This window comes from Pongo pygmaeus, chromosome 2 (assembly GCF_028885625.2).
Source record: "Pongo pygmaeus isolate AG05252 chromosome 2, NHGRI_mPonPyg2-v2.0_pri, whole genome shotgun sequence".
In the NCBI taxonomy this organism is placed as follows: domain Eukaryota; kingdom Metazoa; phylum Chordata; class Mammalia; order Primates; family Hominidae; genus Pongo; species Pongo pygmaeus.
This window is the reverse complement of record NC_085930.1, coordinates 119,615,395-119,638,536: the sequence shown is the minus strand read 5'-3', so window position 1 is coordinate 119,638,536 and position 23,142 is coordinate 119,615,395. Positions and strand designations below refer to the sequence as shown.

Here is a 23,142-nt window from a genome sequence, read left to right as displayed (position 1 = left end):
TAACTGATACAGAGTTACTGGAGATTGGATTTATTGGAGAAATCAGGAAAGGGGGCTATCAAGCCCTTCTGATCCCCAATACTGTTTTTTCTTTTTTGAAGCTACAGTTCCAGTGGCTGTTATGGAGCAGAAACTTGATAAATGTGTATGGTAGTTTAGAAAAAAAAAGGCCACAAGTGTGTTGACACTGTCTCATCAAGAGGTGGAGTTGATGTTCTTACTCCTTGACTCTAGACAGACTTGTAACTACTTTGACCAATAGAGTATGATGGAAGTGACACTATGTGAGTGCTAAGACTAAGTCATAAAAGACCATGCAGTGTTTACTTGGTTCTCTTGGAATGCTCAGTCTTGTAACACTTGTGAATTCCAGTCATCATGCTGTGAGAAGTGCAAGCCACATGGAGAGACCACATATGAGTGCTTCAGTTGACAGCACTGGTGGAGCCCAGTCTTCAAGTCATCTCAGCCCAAGTACCAGGCATGGGACTGAAGAGGCCTGCAGATGTGTCAGCCCCCAGTTGTTGTAGTCTCCCCTGCTGAGACTCCAGACACCATGGAACAGAGAAAAGCCATTCCTGCTATATTCTGCTTTAAGTCCTGACTGACCCACAGCATCTGTGAGCTAATAAAATGATTGTTGTGTTAGGCCACTAAGTTTGTGGTGCTTCATTATACTGCAATAGATAAGTGGAACAACGTGGACAGGATGTGTACTTCTTGTCTAGGAGGTTGAGCTTCATTCTCAGTTACAAAACCTATATGAGTGCCCGAAAGTCATTTGAGTTCCAGCCCGCTGCTCTCCCTACTCATTGAAGCTCATGCTTGCTGTTAGCTGTGCAGGAACACTAACCATGGGTATCAGAGTGACACTGGCCCTAATTGGTTGGATGATCTGAGAGACCTGAGGAGGGTTTCTGCCTAGTGTGGAAATCTCCTCCCACAGACACTCAGGTTTGTCAAAAACACCTTGAAGAATGTGCTCTCAATTCTGGACGCTGCTGGAATACCGAAGAATTCTTTACATGTGCATCTATGTTCATTTAAAAATAACTTTTAAAATATTATTTATTTATTATTTTTAAAAATTTTTGAGAAAAGGTCTCATTCTTTCACCCAGGTGGGAATGCACTGGCATAATTATGGCTCACTGCAGCCTCGACCTCCTGGGCTCAAGCGATCCTCCCACCTCAGCCTCCTGGGTAGCCACCATGTCTGACTGATTTTTTTGTACTTTTTTTTTTTTTTTGTAGAGATGGGGTTTTGCCATATTGGCCAGGCTGGAAAAATATCTTTTAAAAGTAGTAATGCATATTCACTATATCATGAACTCAAAATACAGACATACTCAAAGAAGAAAGCAAAAAACATCTATAATGCCATCCAATGACACGTGCTGTTAACAACTTTCAAACTTCCTTTATTGAGTCTAAATCATATGACTCATTTGTATATAATATAATGCGATTCATAATTATTATAATAAAATTCACGAACATTATAATATATATTAACATAATGGGATTATACTATCTATATTATTCTATAACTTTCTTTAACCCAAATATTGTTGAAATTGTTTTGTGCCTCTGTATAAAGCCCTAATTTATTTATACTGATTGCATAAGATTCGTTGTCTGATTGTCTGTAGTTTATTGCTTCCCTTGTTGATGGATATTTACAGTTTTCTTACTTCTGTTGTAAAAATTACGTTGTATCACCGTCCAGTGATAGTACCTCAGTGGTTCAGGCTGGCTGTTGGTTGTTGCAACTCCTTGTCTGTTGCACATCTCAGTCACTTTTTAATAGGAAATGTTTTCGCTTCTCTCCCGCTCCTTCAACACACACACACACACACACACATGCGTGTGCATACATAAAGGAATTCAGTGGGAGAACACACACAAACACACAGGGAAATCCCACAGAAGTCGATGATGGGATTTTGAGATTAGATGCTTTCAAAAGGGAGCAGGCTGTTGCCTTCTCAGATTTTGTACAGGGTTGCAACATCTGCTCCTCTGACAAAAGAAATATTTAAAGATGCAGTGGAAACTAGGTTAGGCCAAACTTGAAAAGTTTTTCCTTCCCTTACTGTTGAATTTGTAAATATATCCCCTATGCTATTTTGTAAATGCAAAATGTCAGCATAAATGTGGAATAAAAATGGGCTGGTTAGCCTGTTGCTTTAGGTTCTCTAAAATGGAGGAAATAAAATAGAAACTTAAAATAGTGTGTTCAGGAATGAAGCTTTTTTTTTTTTTTTTTTTTTCCTTCAAGCAAAAGGTAAAAAATAACTGCCTTGCTTTTTGTTAACTGCTTTTTAAAAAATCAAGTTGCTTTTTGTTAACAATTGTTAGAATCAGTAGCTTAGGCTTTTTCTGGCATTCTTTGCTGGAGTATTCTGCAAACCTTTCACAAGACAATATCAATGTTGCTCAGAAGCACTTGGAATTTGGGATTTCTCTATGATGAGAGAAAAGAAAGCTGAAAGGGGCTCTCTCCTTTGCTATAGTTTGGACTTAATTTGTTACCTTTCCAGCTTCTCAGGGTATTTCATAGCTTGAGGCACTAACATCCTTTTTGATGAGATGGTAAGTGTGGAGGAAGTTAGAGGTTAGGGAGCTAAGCTTAGGTTTTGTTGTTAATCTAGTTAAGTTAGAAACTCAGTTCCATCATTTACTTGCTGTGACACCTGGAGTGTTATTGAACCTTTTTGAACCTTAGTTTCCTATTTTATATGATGTAGATGGCATGGGGTCAGCTTTGTGAGGAATGTAGGTGGTAAACATAAAATAAGTGGCACATAATAAACACTCACAAATGTTAGTTTGTGTCTCTGATTAAGACCACCAATTTTTTTTTACTTAATTAAAATTTATTTTATTTTATTTATTTATTTTTATTATACTTTAAGTTCTGGGATACATGTGCAGAAAGTGCAGGTTTGTTATATAGGTATACATGTGCCATGGTGGTTTGCTGCACCCATCAACCCGTCTTCTACATCAGGTATTTATCCTAATGCTATCACTCCCCTAGCCCCCTACCCGCCGACAGGCCCCGGTGTGTGATGTTCCCCTCCCTGTGTCCATGTGTTCTCACTGTTCAGCTCCTACTTATGAGTGAGAACATGCGGTGTTTGGTTTTCTGTTCCTGTGTTAGTTTGCTGAGAATGATGGTTTCCAGCTTCATCCACATCCCTGCAAAGGACATGAACTCATCCTTTTTTTATGGTTGCATAGTATTCTATGGTATATATGTGCCAGACTTTCTTTATCCAGTCTATCACTGATGGGCATTTTGGTTGGTTCCTGTCTTTGCTATTGTGAACAGTGCTGCAATGGGCGGATCACAAGGTCAGGAGATTGAGACCATCCTGGCTAACACGGTGAAACCCCGTCTTTACTAAAAATACAAAAAAATATTAGCCAGGTGTGGCGGCGGGCGCCTGTAGTCCCAGCTACTGGGGGGGTTGAGGCAGGAGAATGGCGTCAACCCAGGAGGTGGAGCTTGCAGTGAGCCGAGATCGCAGCCACTGCACTCTATCCTGTGCGACAGAGCAAGAGTCCATCTCAAAACAAAAAAACAAACAAAAGAAAAAAAAACATACCTGTGCATGTGTCTTTATAGTAGCACGATTTATAATCCTTTGGGTATATACCCAGTAATGCGATTGCTGGGTCAAGTGGTATTTCTGGTTCTAGATCCTTGAAGAATCGCCACACTGTCTTCCACAATGGTTGAGCTAATTTACACTCCCACCAACAGTGTGAAAGCGTTCCTATTTGTCCACATCCTCTCCAGCATCTGTTGTTTCCTGACTTTGTTTTTTTTTTTTTTGGCTCACTGCAACCTCTGTCTCCCTTGTTCAAGTGATTCTCCTGCCTCAGCCTCCCGAGTAGCTGGGATTACAGGCGCCCGCCACCGCGCCTGGCTGATTTTTGTATTTTTAGCAGAGGCGGGGTTTCACCATCTTGGCCAGGCTGGTCTGAAACTCCTGACCTCGTGATCCGCCCGCCTTGGCTTTCCAAAGTGCTGAGATTACAGGCGTGAGCCGCCACTCCTGGCCGAGACCACCATTTTGAATATCACAGGTAATGAGCCAGAGAAAATGATGTTCACTGGAACTCTCCAGAGAAAGTGAAACGTGTCTCTGAAGGACAGGATTTTTATGAGTTTAGAGTGGTACCATGCTCTCCCTTTTCCTTTGCCCCAAGGAATTAGGGTATATTCTAAATCGATTTCATTTGGGTGATACAAGAGATTCTGTTGGTTGTTCAGAGATGTTGAGAGATCAACCGGGAGATTGTGGGAGGATGTGAGCTCTCTGAGGTAACCCCTCTCCATGTGTCGCCCCTGGTCTTCGGGAAGTCTCTCCAATTCAAGAAATGTGCTGTTTTAGTGGTGTCTTTCTTTTGGAAACCGGTGAAGGGACTGAGGGTGCTGTGGAATTAAAGACAACCAAGGGCCAAGCATAGTGGTTCACGCCTGTAATCTGAGCACTTTGGGAGGCCAAGGTGGGAGGATCATTTGAGGCCTGGAGTTCAAGAACAGCCTGTGTAACATAGCAAGACTTTGTTTCTACGAGAAAATAAAATAAAATAGAATAGAATAGAATAGAATAGAATAGAATAGAATAGAATAGAATAGAATAGAATAGAATAATCTGAATGTAGATGCATGCATCTGTGTTCCCAGCTACACAGGAAGCTGAGGCAGGAGGATTGCTTGAGCCCAGGAGTTTGAGTTTATGGTGAGCTGTGATCGTGTCACTGCACGCTAGCCTGGGCAACAGAATGAGACCCTGCCTCTCAATAAAAAGAAATAAAGAAGACAGAAATTCAGTGGCAATAGAAGCAGGAGGAAATGAATCTTTGAACTTGCAGATGTTGTGGGAAGACTGTTAACAGTCAATGGAATTGGGAGTCAAGAGAAGTTTAACTGAATCTCTGAGTGGCAAGAGTCAGGAGAGGTTTAGCTGAATATAGGTTAGTTTTTTTCTTTTAAGGTTGTGCATACTTGTGATTAATGTTCCTATTTACATCTTTTTCGGATACTGGTGCAAAACCGACTTAGCCAAATCACTCAAAATCTTTGAGTCTGACTCTTTTGCCTTCCAGATAGATTGAATAATTCTTTGGCCTGCCAGTATTTTTATTACCTTGTAAAATGTTTATTGGCTTTCCCCACAAATCCTGGTGCCTTACTCAGAAGTAACATAGCTGGTAGCAAGGATAGGACAGGGTTTGACGAAATCTACAGTGAATGCAAGAAATGTTCTTGTTTCCCCAGAATACAATTTCTTTCCATTCTAATTCCATTCTAATTCTTTCCATTCTAATTCTTTCCAGGGGATCCAAGATTCCCCTGGATCTTGGGCTTGTGCTTATCTACATGTCTGCATTATTATGCATTTTGCTGTATACAGTCTTTTCTGTTCAAAGACACAGGCTGTAAATCAAAAGCTAGAATTGGAATCCAAAGCTTGGGCATAGACTATCCAGGATCAGTGCTATAGAACAGATTTCAGGTGGAACCAACCAGTAAGGGAAATATTGTAATAAATATACATAGATGGCCAAATTCCTTGTTTCCTCTTTGGCTTAACTATATGCAGCCTGTGTTGCTTAATGATGGGAGTATGTTCAGAGAAATGCATCATTAGGCAATTTCATCCTTGTCTGGACATCATAGAACGTACTTATACAAACCTAGATAGTGTAGCCTAATACACACCCAGGCTATATGGTAGAGCCTATTATTGCTCCTAGGCTACAAACCTGTACAGCATATTACTGTCCTGAATATTGTAGGCAAGCAATTAAAACACAATGTAAGTATTTGTGTATCTAAACATATCCAAACATAGAAAAAGTGCAGTAAAAGTATAGTATCTTAATCTTATGTGACCACTGTCATATATGTGTGGTCTATCTTTGACCAAAATGTTGTCATGTGATATATAACTGTATATTCAACTACCTATAAATTTTGTTGATATTAACAACCTTATTATGGTAATTATTAGAAAGAGGATTTGCTTTGTGCTAAGTCATGTATTAGATGTCCAAACACAGACTATGCATGTAATAAATCAAAGTGTCCCTTAAAAGACTGTAGAAAAATAGTTTTATTAAAAATAACAATATAACTCATGCATTTGTAGTTACAGCTGGTAGTAAGGATATAACTAATATTGGACACAGGATGATAAACTATGGCTTGGCAATTTCAGAAAAAAGTGGCTGGAATAGTAATTGGAATGATCCCTTTCACTAAGATATTATGGGTGCTGCAAATGCTACTGAATGCCAAAGCTATTAGCCAGAGAAAATTATGCTGAGGAAAAGAAAATGAATACTTTTGAATACCCATTAAGTTCCAGATACTTAAATATATACAGACTCCTTAAATACTCCTAATCTTGTGATATAAGTATTATTATTTTCACAGATGAAGACTTTGAGGGTAAGAGAGGTTAAGGATTTGTCTAATCTCAAATGGCAAGTGAATGCAAATGATGGATCTAAAATTCAAACCACATCTATTTAGCTCCTAAATGTATTCTCTTTACATTAGTCAGACCTCTGTAGGGTTAATGAATTTGATGCAGAAGATGCTTTGCTTCAACACCAATATAAGAGGTAAAACAAAGGAGTTATCCCCAAGTCAAGAAATGAGAAGTTTCAGCTTCGCTTATTTTGGCAGTTGGCAAATGCCCATCTTCCACAGCTTCTCTGGCTTTTAGAGAGAAAAGAATACATTCACAAATGTAGTGAAAAGAATGGGACTTGTCAAGGTGTTTTCAGACATAGAATGTTGAGAATAAAGATAATGAGTTGGAGATATTAAAAAGAGACAGCCTGACTTCTTAGAGAGGGTTTATAATGTCAATGCACAATCCAAGGGTCTTTTCTTTCTGAATCCACAAACTAAACTTGTCAGTGCCCCAGATCTGATGAGCCTCAGGGAACTGACTAATGTTTAGAATAGAGTATTTATTAATTTACAAACAAAGCTTTTATTTCCTGTGAACATAATAATGGTGCCCACCACCAAAGAACGTTTTTCTTGGTACTAAGGTAATGGTGCTATAGACTCTGTAACCTAAGGTTGATTAGTGAATAGACTCATAAGAAATGGAATTAGGTGACCATGTGGGTACTTTCTCCAGTTCACAGAAGAGAGTGTGCCACTTTAGTGACCAGAACATTCTCATATGGTAGATAACTGCTACAACATTATTGTTCTTTGGTGCCACTTTTCCTAAACTCCACATAGTTCTTACTCCTTTTTAAGAGTCATTTAATTCTTTAAACTACTGTTATAAAAATATACACTCTAGTAACCTTAATTGGATCCCCATAAGCCCTCTTTAGTGTCTGGAATGTGGAAAACTCAAGACAATTAGATACTTATGTCCATTGCCAGTCTCCTCCATTAGTAAAAATCTCAGGTTTTACACATATTCCAGAATCTGATGCTATCTTCTTGTAGTCATCGTGTGTATCAACTATAGGCACATCAAGCTTCTCTGAACAGTCTGACCTGACAGTCAGCTTTGAAATAAAATTAGGAAACTCATTGGCTAGAGATTGTTTATAGGGTAAGAAAGTTAATATAAGACAAATTTGTGAAACTATTTCTGTAAATAAGAATTAGAGAAGAAATGAAATATAGAGGGAGAGACTGACATGGCATTTTATTTTGGTCAAGAGGAAACACAGGAAGAAATATTTCCTGGGAGAGAAGCTGTGTTTCTGATGTATCATTTTCATTAAGGATGGCAATAATTTGAAGGACCCATGTAAATTAAGCCTTATTATTTTTAAACATATTTTAACAATTTCTTTTAAATCATCCAAGGGTAATATGGCATGGTTGGAATTCTGCTTATCCCAATTATGGTTGTTCTTTATGTAATTGACATATATCTAATGAGCACTCACTATATACAAGGAGGGTGTTGGCACCATGAATAAACAGGATAAGATGGTCTCTTTTTTATGGGACATTTGCTCTAAACCCCATAATAAAATATTCACACAGCAAAGGGTGATTTACCATCAAAGGCCATAAATGGGTAACACACCCCACTGTTCGAAAGGGTTGTGAAAATATTTTGGAGGTCAGAAGCTGTATAAAGTAACATTAAGTCAGGTTAGGGAGGGCAATCAGTGCTATTTACCTCCTAGAAGAGATGGGGTATTCCCTTCAGGCCACAAGTCCTTGCTAGGGTCCTTAAGTTTCCCAATAGGTTCCTATTTTGAATTTGACTACCTGTGCAGGGCCACATGCTCTTCACTGACATGGTCACATAGTTGCCTGTGTTCAAGTACTTTCCAGGAGTGCACTCTGGAATTTATAGCTGTCCAGTAGTTATTAAAATCATAACTGAGAAAAGCAATATTCAGCATGTATTTCGTAAAGGGTATGCAATTAATTTTTTTTGAAATGTAAATATTTCCTTCCAGACCCAAGAGAGCTATGAATCTGGACTGAATAATAATGCAGTCCTCAAAGATTTGTACTATAAGGGAATCATGAGCCTATGTTGAGGAATATTATGAGAAACAGCATTAGAAACACCTTGTGGGGCTGTGGAGAAAATAAGCCTGAGGATGTCTTTTATTATATAGTTGAAAACATGGACAAAAAATCTATTGAGCATGTTGCTTCACCAATAGTCTAGCCTTGCTCATTGATGACACTATATCTTTAACTATTTCAGGGTTATTTGTCCCTCCATGATGGTATGGTCAGGAGAACAGAGAGTAATGGAAAGCGAGATCTGCTACTATTGTGAATTGGTCACTATATGAAGGGACATAATCATTACTGACAAGAGACTTGTTTAAGATGAAGAAAATGAATCTAAATGAAGTTATTTCTTCTTACCGGATGATATGACTTAATTAGTACAGATCTGCACTGTCCAAAATAATAGCCACTAGCCACATGCAGCTATTTATATTAACATTTCAACAAAGCAAAATTAAGTAAAGTTAAAATTTCAGTGCCTTGGTTATAGTAATAATACTGCTGGTGCTCAATAGCCACATGTGACTATTTGGCTACCATATTGGATAGCACAGATACAGAATATTTCCTTTATTGCATAATGTTCTACTGGATAGCACTGGTTGAGATAATAACAAGGAATGAATGACCCAAGCAATTCAATCAATGGTCCATTCTGTAGAATAATTAATCAGGATGTTTTATACCCTCTTCCTTCTTTGTTCATCTCTTTACATTATTAGTGCTTTGATTGGAGCTAGTACAAATGGGTCACATTTACTGAATTATTTTAGAATAATATTTTCTCATTCATCAAATACATGAGCTCACGTTTATACTTTCTTTTTCTTTCTCTTTCTTTCTTTCCTTCCTTCCTTCCTCCCTTCTTCCTTCCTTCCATTTCTTCTTTCTTTCTTTCTTTCTTTCTTTCTTTCTCTTTTTATTGGCTTTGTAGAATATCCAAATTTAGTACATCAGCATAGACTCTGCAATAAACTGTAGAAAAATTCTAGCTAGAAAACTTGATTGAAGTTAATAGTTGAGGGAGTCTTTTGAATACTTTGCAGATTTAAATTCTTCCTATTCATTTGTTTTCTATTAGCATAAATAACCAAGAATTAGTTGTAGTTTTTATTAAAGAGAAAAATTAAGTAAGAGACTGACAGACAGATGGAGAGGACAAAGACAGGGGCAAACAGAGATAAACAGATGAATCAAAGGAGAGACATTTATTGAGTGCATTCTGTGAGGCTATTATTAGACTAGATTATTCCTTTAATACTTAAAAACCCATTGAAATAAATTTTGTCCTGATTTTATAGATGAGAAAACAGGCTCAGAGAGGGATTTCAGTTGCTCAGTGTTCATATGACTGTAGATGATAGTGCTAAGATTTGAACTCAAACCTTCTTCAAGAATTATGAATATCCTATTCTATCAATCTCTAAGACGTTATCTTTTTTCCCCAAATCACTGACAGCAAAATTTCCATGTCTTTTTGTTGTCTTATATTTTCTTTTGCTTCTTATTTCTTCTTTGAATTGTTTTTGCTCAAGGGGTTTTTGTCTTCTTTATTTGAAAATAAAGAGTAATGTGTCAGGAAGATTTTTCACCTGTTTTCTAGAGTAAATCTTTTTCTGAATTGTATTTTACCTGCTTTTTGCTCTTATAGCTCTTCCAATTTTTATTGGAATGTTTATGCAATGACCCATGCTATTTATTTCTAATTGTTATTTATCTTTTTTAGTGGGAATGATTTTGTTTGTCTTTAATTTGCTCACTTAACATGTGGGAATGGAATGAGAGGAGGGAACTAAGGCAGCAAGTTACTTCTGTTTGGTCTCCTTGTCTCCAAACTCTTTCTCATTAAATCTGCTGCATTTTCTGTTCTCATGGACCAATGTTCTTTCAAATTTTGACATTCCGGTCTTCAAAGTGAGAAGTTTAGTGTAATTTTCAGTGAAGGAAGCTGAAATTAAATCTTGTGATTTAATATGAACAACATATACATGTATGCTTAAAAGAATAATGTAATGAAAACTATTGCCCATTACCCAGTTTAAGGAAAAATCATTTTCAGAACCTTAAAAGCTCCTAATGATGCTTTTTAAAAAATCCCATTCCTTCCTTACCTCAGAGAACCCAATCCATTTGATTTTGTGGTTATCATTTCATTGCTTTTCTTTATATTTTTATAAGGCATAAATATTTCCCTAAGTAATATATCTATATTTATATATAGATATATTCCCCAAGTAATATACCTATATCCCTAAGTAATATTGAGTATTGTCTGCTTTGAACTTTATGTAAGTAGACCCATACTAAATATATGCTTCTGTGATTTGCTTCTTTCACTCAACATAATCATTTTGCATTTCCCACATGTCAGTACATAAAACTGTAGTTTTACATTGCACATATGAATACATTGCATGAATAAATCACTTACTTATTCATTCCACTGTTAATCGACATTTGAAGTGCTTCCAGTGTTTCTCTTTAAACAGTGGACTATGCTCTCCTGAGCATTTTTTCAGGTCTCTATTTGCAAAAACAATCTCTTGCTAGACATTTTTTTTGAAATATACTTAAGAGGAGAATCACTGGGTTGTAGAATGTGTCATCTTCAACTTTATTAGATAATGTAAACAGTTTTCCAATATAATTGTACCAAACTATAATCTCAGCAGTAGGTATGAGAACCTATTGGTCCACATCTCTGTCAAATTTTGGCATTGATAGACTCATTGAAAATCAATTGGCTGAGGGAATTTAGAGCACAGGTCAATAGGTGCAGCAAACCACCATGGCACACATATACCTATGTAGCAAACCTGTACATTCTGCACATGTATCCCAGAACTTAAAGTAAAAAAAAAATCATTTTCTGCTTATAATATATATATATATATGAAAATCAACTGACTGTTAATCAGAGGGTTTATATCTAGACTCTAAATTCTATCTGATTGAACTATATGACACCTTTGTGGCAGTACCAGGCTATATTGATGGCTATAGCTTTGTAGAAACTTTTGAAATTGGCTCCACCTACTTTGTTCTTTTTAAGGGTTGTTTTGGCTACTCTAAGTCCCTTCACTTTTAGGATCAGTTTGTCAATTTCTGCAAAGAAGTCATCTGGGACTTTAAAGAAGATTACATTGAATCTTGTAGATCGATTTTGGGAATATTTATTGCCATCTTAGACAAATAGTCTTCTAATCTATGAACATGGCATGTCTTTCCATTTATTTATGTCTTTTTCAGTTTCTTTCAACAGTACTTTTTAGTTTTCAGAGTATAAGTTTTACACTTTTTGTTAAATGTATTAAGTATTTTTCTTTTTGATGCTCTGCTTCATTTCATTTTTGATTGCCCATTGTAAGTGTATAGAGATAGAATTGGTTATTGTGTATTCATTTTTTGTCTGTCTACTTATCAAACACTTTTCTTAGTTCTAGTAGTTTTTTAGTGAATTGTTTAGGATTTTTTGTATATACATCATGCCATCTGCAAGTAGAGATAATTTTAATTCTTCCTTCCCAGTATGGATGTCTTTTATTTAATTTGCATCTAATTACACTGGCTCTGACCTTCAGTACAACATTAGATAGATGTTGTGGGAGCAGATATTTTTGTCTTGTTCCTGATGTTAAGGTGAAAGCATTGTCTTTTGCCATTAAGTATGACGTAAATTGTGACTTTTTCACAGATACTCTTTATCAGATTGAGAAAGCTTCCTTCTATTTCTAGCTTGAGGGCTTTTATCATGAAGGGTGTTGGTTTTTGTCAAGTACTTTTTCTGCAACCATCAATAGCTGCAGAAAAATAGTCACATTTAAAAAAATTCAATGACCTGACATATTACATTAGCTGATTTTCAGATGCCAAACCAACCTTACATTGTTGGGATAAATTCCATTTGGTCATCGTATATAATCCCTTTTGTATGCTGGATTCAGGTTGTTATTTTGCTGAAAGTTTTTGCATCGATGTTCATAAGAGACATCGGTCTGTAGCTTTCTTTTCTTGTGATATCTTTGGTTTTGGTATCAGGGTACTATTCCCTTTGTCATTGGCCATCAAGAATTTTGCTAGGACACGTCTGGATATGGATCACTTTGTGTTTATCCTACTTGGAGTTCATCAAGCTTCTTAGATATGTAGATAAATGTTGTCAGCAAATTTGGGAAGTTTCAATCATTTTTTCACATATTCTTTCTATCCCTTTTTCTCTCAACTTTCCATCTGGAACTCCTATTATGCATGTATTAGAACACTTAATGATGTTCCACAGACCTCAGAGGTTCTGTTCATTTTTCTTCATTCTTTTTTCTTTCTGTTTCTCATACTAGATAATCTCAATTGACCTATTTTCAGTGTTTCTGAATCTTTCCTATGACAGCTTTCATCTGTTGTTGGGCCTTTCTAGTGAATTTTTCATTTTAGTTATGGCACTTTTTCAACTCCAGAATATCTACTTGGTTTTTAGAACACTTTCTGTTTATTGATATTTTCTGTTTGGTTGGACATCATTCTCAACCTTTGCTTTAGTTTTTAGACATGTTTTTCTTTAGATCTTTGAACATAGTTATAATGGTTGCATTGAAGATCTTTGCTTCTTAAACCAACTTTTGGATTTTTTTCACAGGCAGTTTCTGTTGCACACTTTTTTCTTATGTGTAAGTCACACTCCCCTGTTTCTTTGCATGTCTCATAATTTTTTGTCAAAATAGGACATTTTAGATAAAATATTGTAGTACTTTTGGATACTGATTCCTTTACCCTCTGTGGGACTTTTTGTTGTTGTTTGATTGATTGTGTATTTCATTAGGGACTTGACTGGACTGTTTTAGGGAAGTCTATTTCCCCACAGTGTGAAGCCTTATCTATGTTAATGAGGGATTTGGGCAAAGATATTCATTCATTAGAATATCACTGTCTTATTACTCATAACAGTTTACAAGTTCTGGATTAGGAGTGTTGTGGAAATGTTGATTATGTTATATGTAAATATCTTATAGAAGGAATAAATAATCAAGAAAAATAACACTCTGGCTAAAAACATAAAATATAAGAAGAGGATTTCTAAATAAAAACCCTTCTTGAGGTAGGGGGCCCTGCATATGACGGATTAGGTATTCTCATGATTAAAAGGCATGAGGAAAAGGGGTCCCTAGTGAGAGCTTTGGACTGTCACTACATCATGATTACACTAAATTGAGTGAATAAATGCTGTAGGCATCTCCATGGAAGGCTTTCACACTAAAGTTCTATAAGAAATACCTTACTAGCTACTTAACTTCCCATGAGATATTCAGTGCTGTTCCACCACAGACATAGGCTCTTCTACTACTAGGGCAGTAGTTCTGAACTGGAGGAAATGCTGTCCTCCAGGGGACATTTGACAGTCTGGAAACATTTTTGATTGTCACAGCTAGAAAGGGTGCTATTTGCATCTAGTGGTAGAAATCAGGGAAGCTGCTAAATATCCTACAATGCACAGGACAGCTCTCTACACCAAAAGAATTATCAACTCAAAGTGTCAATTGTATCTAGGTTGAGAAAAGTTGCTTTAAGCTAAACAAGCTGTGTTAGTCTGTTTGAGCTGCTATAACCAAATACCATAGACTGGGTAGCTTATAAACACAGAAATTTATTTCTCACAGTTCTGGAAGCTGGAAAGTCTAAGATCAAACCACCAGCAGGTTCAGTTGTCTAGTGAGGGCTGCTCTCTGCCTCCAAGATGGTGTCTTGTATGTTGCATCCTCCAAAGGCAGGAGCCCTGTGTCCTTACATGGCAGAAGGTGGAAGGGCAAAAGGAATGAACTGTCAGGCCTTTTTATAAAAACATCTAACCCCATTCCTGAGGGAGGAGCTCTCATGGCTTCTTAAAGCCCCCACTTCTTAATACTATCACACTTGGTGATAGCATTAAGAAACTTCTGAGTTTTGGAGGGGACACACCACAGCAGCATAATCCCATTTCCTAAAACTTTCTGTTTCTTCTCTCTGTTGTCTCATATTAGTCAATAAAATTAAGAAAGTATTTCCTTTGTACTGCTAAATGTATCTTTACTTATATTATATGGTTTGTATCTTAGTAATTTCCTAAAAAAGAGCTCATGGGAATAATATTCCTGTCGTTTCATCATCTCTTTTTTGAATTTCTGCATTTCTGCATTGTGGTTCCCATTCAAGGAGGTATTTTATTTTATTTTATTTTATTTTATTTTATTTTTTGAGACGGAGTCTCGCTCTGTTGCACAGGCTGGAGCGCAGTGGCGTGATCTCGGCTCTCTGCAGGCTCCGCCTCCTGGGTTAACGCCATTCTCCTGCCTCAGCCTCCCAAGTAGCTGGGACTACAGGCGCCCACCACCATGCCCGGCTAAATTTTTTTTTGTATTTTTAGTAGAGACAGGGTTTCACCATGTTAGCCAGGATGGTCTCAATCTCCTGACCTCGTGATCTGCCCGCCTTGGCCTACCAATTTGTTAATATTGAATGTAAATCCTGGTAAAATGCTTAATCACAATTTTGATCAGCCCCCGGCACCATTTTTCGGTAAGAGTTTTTGTCTGTTGCTATTCATTCCTCCTTAGTAAGTTTGTGTCAGTATTTTACCTATATCTTTTTATTATTCATATTTAATCACTTTTATTTTTCTGCATGAGCTCTTTATAAGTTGTTTCTTGATGATGGTGGAAAGGAGGTACAAGATGCCTAGACTAGTCTTCCAGGCTGCACAATCCAAGGGCTTTTTTGTCTTTGCTACTACAGAAAATCTACTTCCTAAAAATATATCTCATCTGTGTGATTTTTAAAAATTAAATTATTATTTTTTTAGTGTAGTCTCATTTCCTCTGCCATTCCAAATCAAATTGGGTGCTAAAGGGCTTTTTCCACTAGCCTTGTCTACCCCAGTTCCTCCATTCATTGTAACAAACAAGAGACATAGCTTACTTCAGGATAAGTTCCTCAGCTTTAGAAAATGTACTTTCTACTGGCATTTTCTATGATCTTCCACTACTGGGCCTTTTACGACACCCCATGCCTTTTCTCATAACTTCTTATTGTGCAGCTTCTGCTTTGGCTTAGGTGCCTTTGGGAACTCTCACATAAATTTTGGAGTTTACATATTATATGTTTCCTAATGTCACTGAAAATGGAGTTTTGAGATTTCACACATTCTCATTTTTGCTTTTGTATGATTTTTCAGAAGGAGAAGAAGTATTTACATTAGAAGTCTGATTCACAGGTCAGGGGCAAAGTGAAAAACATCTGCATTTTTAAAAGATGTCTTTTAACTTACACACTTATGAACAATTTTAAGAATGGGAGAAGTGATAGGAAACCTTATGTAATTTTCATCTCCAGTTTTATGTTTTTAATTTTGGCTTCTTTCTCCCACACCCAATGTTTGGGAGTCTGTTGGACAACTAGGGATGTGTTTCTAAATCTCTTTAAGACAGAGGTATTTCTCAAAGTGTGCAGTCACATTAGGGACAATGAAGCAGGTGTTTTGACCTTCTATGTGGCATGCTATTTGCTTATGGTCTGGTCTGCTACAGTATCACACCCTCTCAATGTCCCCACCTGCTTGTATACAGATATAGCTGTAGAATGCTGGGAAATAACTGTGGGTAACATACTGGCCTTTTCATAACAACAAATCATGATGTAGAATCAGTGAGCATTGCAGAGAATGGCTGTGTTACAACACAGAAAGCAGTTTTTATTTTTTGGAATCTGGAAAGTATAACCATTCCATGAGATTTAATATTTTCACTCACATGGCATTATACCATCACTATAAACATCTTTTAATGTCAAGGATGACATTATATATGTATTCCTTTTATTATTATCTTCCAGAGTCACTTGGCTTCCAGCTTCATCCATGTCCCTGCCATGATCTCATTACTTTTTATGACTGCTTAGCAACACTCTACTACATTTTCTGGGTTTTTGTCTGTTACATTGAAAGCAGGAATGGTTGGGGGATGGGCTGAGTATGGAGGGAATGAATATGAAAAAAATATTTAAAAATGGAGAGCACTTTACAACCTATGAAATTCTGTGCCGTTGGTAATACAAAGATGAATAAATCATCTGCCTCACACTCAAATGGAGAGCAGTAGACTAGCATTTATTAAACACGATGTGGCACAAATTGTATTTGGTATTTTATTTATTTATTTTTAAATTTTTATTTTACTTTAAGTTCCAAGATACATGTGCAGAACATGCAGGTTTGTTACATAGGTATACATGTGCCATGGTGGTTTGCTGTATCTATCAACCTGTCATGTAGGTTTTAAGCCTCGCATGCATTAACTATTTGTCCTGGTGCTCTCCTTCGCCTTAGCTCCCTACCCATGACAGGCCACGGTGTGTGTTATTCCCCTCTCTGTGTCCATGTGTTCTCATTGTTCAACTCCCATTTATGTGTGAGAACACATGGTGTTTGGTTTGGCTTCCAGCTTCATCCATGTCCCTGCAAAGGACATGATCTCATTACTTTTTATGACTGCGTAGTATTCCATGGTGTATAGATACCATATTTTCTTTATCCAATCAATCATTGATGGGCATTTGGGTTGGTTCCATGTATTTGCTATTGTAAATAGTGCTGTGATAAACATACAGGTGCAGGTATCTTTATGGTAGGATGATTTATATTCCTTTGGGTATATACCCAGTAATGGGATTGCTGGGTCAAATGGTATTTCTGGTTCTAGATCCTTGGGAGATCACCACACTGTCGCCCACAATGTTTAACTAATTTACATTTCCACCAACACTGTGAAAGTATTCCTATTTCTCCACAGCCTCACCAGCATCTGTTGTTTCTTGACTTTTTAATAATTGCCATTCTGACTGGCATGAGATGGTATCTCATTGTGGTTTTGATTTGCATTTCTCTAATGAACAGTGATGTTGAGCTTTTTTTCATATGTTTGTTGGCACATAAATGTCTTCTTTTGAGAAGTTCCTGTTCATATCCTTTGCCCATTTTCTGATGGGGTTTTTTTTTTTTTTTTCTTGTAAATTTGTTTAAGTTCCTTGTAGATTCTGGATATTAGACCTTGGTCAGATGGGTAGGTTACAAAAATTTTCTCCCATTCTGTAGGTTGCCTGTTCACTCTACTGATAAGTTTCTTTTGCTGTGCAGAAGCTCTTTAGTTTAATTAGATCCCTTTTGTCAATTTTAGCTTTCGTTGCAATTGCTTTTGGCATTTTCGTCATGAAATCTTTGCCTATTCCTATGTACTGAATGATATTGCCTAGATTTTCTTCTAGAGTTTTTATGGTTTTGGGTTTTACATGTATGTCTTTAATCCATTTTGAGTTTTTTTTGTATAAGGTGTAAGGAAAGGGTCCAGTTTCAGTTTTCTGCCTATGGCTAGCCTGTTTTCCCAGCACCATTTATTATATAGGGAATCCTTTCCCCATTGCTTGCTTTTGTCAGGTTTGTTGAAGATCAGATGGTTGTATCAATATTTAGAGCTCCTTTTAGCAGTTCTTGTAGGGCTGGCTTTGTGGTGGTGAATTCTCTCAGCACTTGTCTGAAAAACACTGTATCTTTTCCTTCATTATGAAGCTTAGTTTCACTGGATACAAAATTATTGGCTGATAATTATTTCATTTAAGGAGGCTACAGATAAAACCTCAATACCTTCTAGCTTATAGGGTTTCTGCTGAGAAATATGCTGTTAATCTGACAGGTTTTCCTTTATAGGTTACCTGATGCTTTTGCCTCACAGCCCTTAAGATTCTTTCCTTTGTTTTGACATTATATATCCTGATCTAAAGTGCCTAGGTGATGATCTTTTTGCTATGATTTCCCAGGTGTTCTTTGAGCTTCCTGCAGCTGGTTGTTTAGATCTCTAGCAAGGCCAGGGAGGTTTTCCTTGATTATTCCCTCAGGTATGTTTTCCAAACTTTTAGGTTTCTCTTCTTCCTCAGGAACACCAATTAATCTTTAGATTTGGTCATTTAACATAATCCCAAACTTCTTGGAGGCTTCGTTTTGTTTTTTTTTTTTTTTTGATTCTTTTTTCTTTGTCTTTCTTGGATTGCATTAATTCAAAAGCCTTGTCTTTGAGCTCTGAAGTTCTTCTACTTGTTCAATTCTATGTTGAGACTTTGTATTGTTGAGTGTATTTTGCATTTCTCCAAGTGTGTTCTTCATTTCTGGAAGTTGTAATTGTTTTTTATTTATGATGTCTTTTTCTCTGGAGATTTTTCTGTTCATATCTTGTATCATTTTTTTTTGATTTCTTTAAGTTGGTATTTGCCTTTCTTTGGTGCCTCCTTGAGTAGCTTAATAATCAGCCTTCTGAATTATTTTTCTGGCAATTGAGAGATTTCTTCTTGGTTTGGATTCATTGCTGGTGGGCTAGTGTGATCTTTTGGTGATGTTGAAGAACTTTGTTTTGTCATATTACCAGAATTGTTTTTCTGGTTCCTGCTCATTTGGGCAGACTATGTCAGAGGGAATATCTGGGGCTCAAGGACTGCTGTTCAGATTCTTTTGTCCCACGGGGTGCTCACTTGATGTGATGCTCTCCCCCTTTCCCTAGGGTTGGAGCTTTCTAAGAGCTGCACTGCAGTGCTTGTTATTTCTCTTCTGGGTCTAGCCACCCAGTGGAGCTACTGGGATCCAGGCTGGCACTGGGGAACATCTGCAAAGTGTCCTGTGATGTGATCTGTCTTCAGGTCTTTCAGCCGTGGATACCAGCACCTGCTCCAGTGGAGGTAGTGGCAGGGTGAAGTGGACTCTGTGAGAGTCCTTGGTTGTAGTTTTGTTTAGTGTGGGTTTTATGTTGGTTGGTCTCCACCTGGGAGGTGACTTTCAAAGGAGCATCAGCAGTGGTAGTATAGGGGGGATACAAGCTTGCCCTAGGGTTGCCTGGATAAGTATTTGGGTTTCTCAGGTGGTAGGTTGGGCCATGGAACTCCCAAGAGATTATCTCCTTTGTCTTAGGCTACCAGGGCAGGTAGAGAAGACCATCAAGTGGGGGCAGGATTAGGCATGTCTGAGCTCAGACTCTCCTTGGGACGGGCTTGTCGTGGTCACTCTGGGGGATAGGGGTGTGGTTCTTAGGCCAAAGGAGTTATGTTTCCAGGGGGGATTATGGCTGCCTCTGCTGTGTCATATAGGACACCAGGGAAGTGGGGGAAAGACAGCAGTGACAGGCCTCACCCAGCTTCCAAGCAGCCAGAAAGACCAGTCTCACGCCCACTGTGCCCCCAACAGTACTGAGTTTATTTCCAGGCAGCTGGTGAGCAGGGCTGAGAACTTGCCCCAGGCTACAAGCCTCCCTGCTGAGAAAGCAAGCAGGGCTTCATGTCTCCCCACCTGCTGTGGCTTCTGTGCTTGTAGCTGCACTCCCTGCTCATCCCCTCCCCTGGATTCTGTCCAGGAAACTTTGCGTTTGGTTGATATTGTTACAAAGTTCAGCTGGAAGTTTCCTTCTCCCTGTGGTCTTTCCCCAATTCCACTGGCAGCTCTCCTCAAGGACTCCTGTAAGACAAAGTCATAAATGGCATCCCTGGGGACCAAGAGTGCCCACAGTCTCTTCCCACTGCTTCCTCTACCCCATATTTTGCTTGGCTCTCTAAATTAATCTCAGCTTCAGGTAAAGTTAAATCCTTCTTCTGTGATCTAGACCTTCAGGTTCCCCAGTGAGGATGTGTGTTTGGGGGTGGACTTCCCCCATTACACACTTTGGACACTCACAGTGTTTTGGCTGTCTCATGGAGTCTGCAGCCTGTTATTTGAAATTCTATCTGCATCTAGAGACTGGAGAATGGGTTGGAAAGAGAGTAGGGAATGAGAAACTGGTTCAAAATCTTTTGGGGTGCTTGATGCCAGCAAGATTAAAAACTAATAACCAAACACAAATGTTATTGAAAATGTGCTGTTTCTCACTCAGAAAAATAAGTATGCAAGCAGATCTTTTACCTAATCTTTAAGGAAAATATTGTAAAAGTTCTATGCTTCTTGCTCCCCAGTGGCTGGTCTCACACTTTCTGGCTTATCACAGTTATGAGGAGTAGGATACTTTCTCCGCCACTTTGGTGGAGAATTAAACACTTATCACTGGTCAGTTTCTCCCTGCCACCTCCATTGTCATGGCCTCACTGAGTCAAAGTTGTCTTACCACTTCACCCTCATGGGCTTCTGTGTTGATTCCACTGTACTATGCATTTGCTTTCAGTGCAGGCTATTTGAAGAACTTTGCCATTTCCTGTCACATGAAGGTAATATGGCTGTGTAATTAAAAAGTTTAGCAACACTGACATTTCTGTGTTTGCACTAGAATTATCTTGATATTACCAGGGACTGAAGAACGCTGCCACCTGCTAGGAACATATGCATATGTTTGAGCAAAGGTTAATTAGTTTATTCAGAAAAGTGATTCAGGTAAGAGCTTAAGAGCAACTTGGTACATTCTAATGCAACAGAGTGGTATGTTATAAGAAGAACTAGGTCAGCTTTCGGCAAGAAAATTTGAAAGTTTCCTTTTTTGGAAGTGGGTGGAATAGCAGTTTGATTGATTATTTCAACCTTAAATATAAGACAGATTATCTGTAGCTTGATTAAATGTTCCTCCTTACAGGTCTGTGTCCAGGTATTAATTCTGCATTAAACTAGTTGTACATATTGTAGGGGAGCAAATGTCTCCTTATCTTAATCTCCAAGCATTTGTCTTTGTATAGCCAAATGATGTACACAAAGATGGCAGCCAATGTGTATATATGTATACAATAACTTGGATTGTATCCATTGAGTATAAATATAGGTTGATAAGTTTGATACTATTTAAATATACCCACTCTGCACATCAATTCTCCATTCTCTGAAGATTTTGCTTTAGTTAAATATGATGGGCTTTAGTTAAATTTGAGAGTCTTCTAAATTCCCGAATCTTTTGGAAAAATGTTATTTTCAACTATCTATTTGTTGACAATTTTTTATCTTTGATTTACAAAGAGCAGTAACACACCATTGAAAACTGCTCTCTGGACAAAGAAGACATGTTTCTCAAATCAAGATGGTAGCCTGACCTGAAGGAGCCCTTTTACCTCCCAGACAAACAGAGTAGTGAAACTTGTCTTTGTCTTATTCAACTTGCCTTACTTTAAGAAAGGACTTGTTAGTTTAAAAATAGTCATCTTTTATTCCCTGCCTGTCAGAACCTTTCTGCCTTCTCTCAGAATCCAGCATTTACTGATGTTCTTTGATTGACATACTCCTTAGTACTAAAAGGGAACAGAGAATGGGAAAATGTTCAGTTTTATTGACAGGGGCTGAGACCTTGTCAGGGACAATTGCTTAGCAACCTCTCTGGTGCCACTTTCGGGAAAGTGGAAATTAAAGGACAGAATTACATATAAATGAAAGGGAAGCATATATGAAAAAGCCAATCATCATAAAACACTAAGTATTTTTTTTTTCAACTAGGTCTTTGAGTTAGCAGTGTAACTTGCAAAATCTGCACAAATTATCTTTTTATTTTCTTGGTTTGTTGGATTCTTGAAGAACTGAGATAATTTCAGGTTTTTGCCAAATGCTCATAGATTTTGGTAAGTGAAGGAAACTGTATTCAGAGAAAGAATATCTTGGTTCCTTTGTCAACTCTGACTTGTCCTGGTTATTTACTCTGTGCAGGCCATTTAACCTTCCTGAGCTTCATGGATAAATTGGGAAAACCACCTTTGCTGAGATTAAATAAGTTTAGGGTTCATGTGAAAAGGGCTTGAAAATTGTTAAGTGCTTGAGAAATAAGGAATTCCTATAATTTTGCTATATTTGGACATAGTCTGTGCGCTAATATGATGCTCGTGTAAGTTGGACATAAATGTTGTTTTATTACTATAGAAAGAATACAAGCTTACATTTGAAAGTATTTTTCAAAGTACCTTTGCAAATGTTATACCATCTGATCCTTATGGTTCTGTGATAAAGACTATTTTCCCTAATTTCCAGTTAATAACTATTAACCCTAGGTCTAGATTATGCGATTTGCCCACAACAACACTGAGGAGTGATTAGGAGCTTAATCAGGTCAACTGGTCCCAAGCTCTGACATTTCCACTCTTTTATTAGTTTCTGTTGCTACCTTAATTATTTTTGGAGTGAGATGATGTAAACTAGCTCTTTCTGAAGTATCTGTGGTGAATAACCAGTTTTTAAAATTTTTGTAATCTGTCACAGATGTATACTTTTGTAAAATACAATAAAAGTGAATTATTAGAATCAGACCTGTCAGAACTCTGTCAATTTCCTGGTTTGGACAATGTACTATGGTTAAGTAAGATATTATCATTGAGAAAAGCTGGGTGAAGGGAATATAGGAGCTCTCTGTACTATTTTTACAACTTCTTGTGAGTTTTAGCTTATTTAAAAAAGTTATTAAGTATAAATTATTAGAAAATAAAAATAAAATTCAAAATACAGTTTCTACATTTTCATGATTAGAGAGTTAAGAGACATAAAATTACTCAAATTTCCATAAAAGTTTCTAAATGCTTGGTTTCAATTTCTATATTTATTTTGTGGCAGACCAGTAACAAACACTCCACTGACCACACTGGCATGAATAT

General features: G+C 37.4%; 1 long non-coding RNA gene across 1 annotated transcript in view; it reads left to right on the top strand.

The window, feature by feature from the left end:
- The first annotated feature begins 4,282 nt into the window (after positions 1–4,282).
- LOC129034051 (uncharacterized) overlaps positions 4,283–23,142 on the top strand; it is a 233,291-nt gene continuing 214,431 nt past the window's right edge. Inside the window, exons 1-2 of the long non-coding RNA XR_008501743.1 lie at positions 4,283–4,335; positions 15,746–15,824. This is a non-coding gene — a long non-coding RNA (uncharacterized LOC129034051). The remainder of the gene's footprint in view (positions 4,336–15,745; positions 15,825–23,142) is intronic.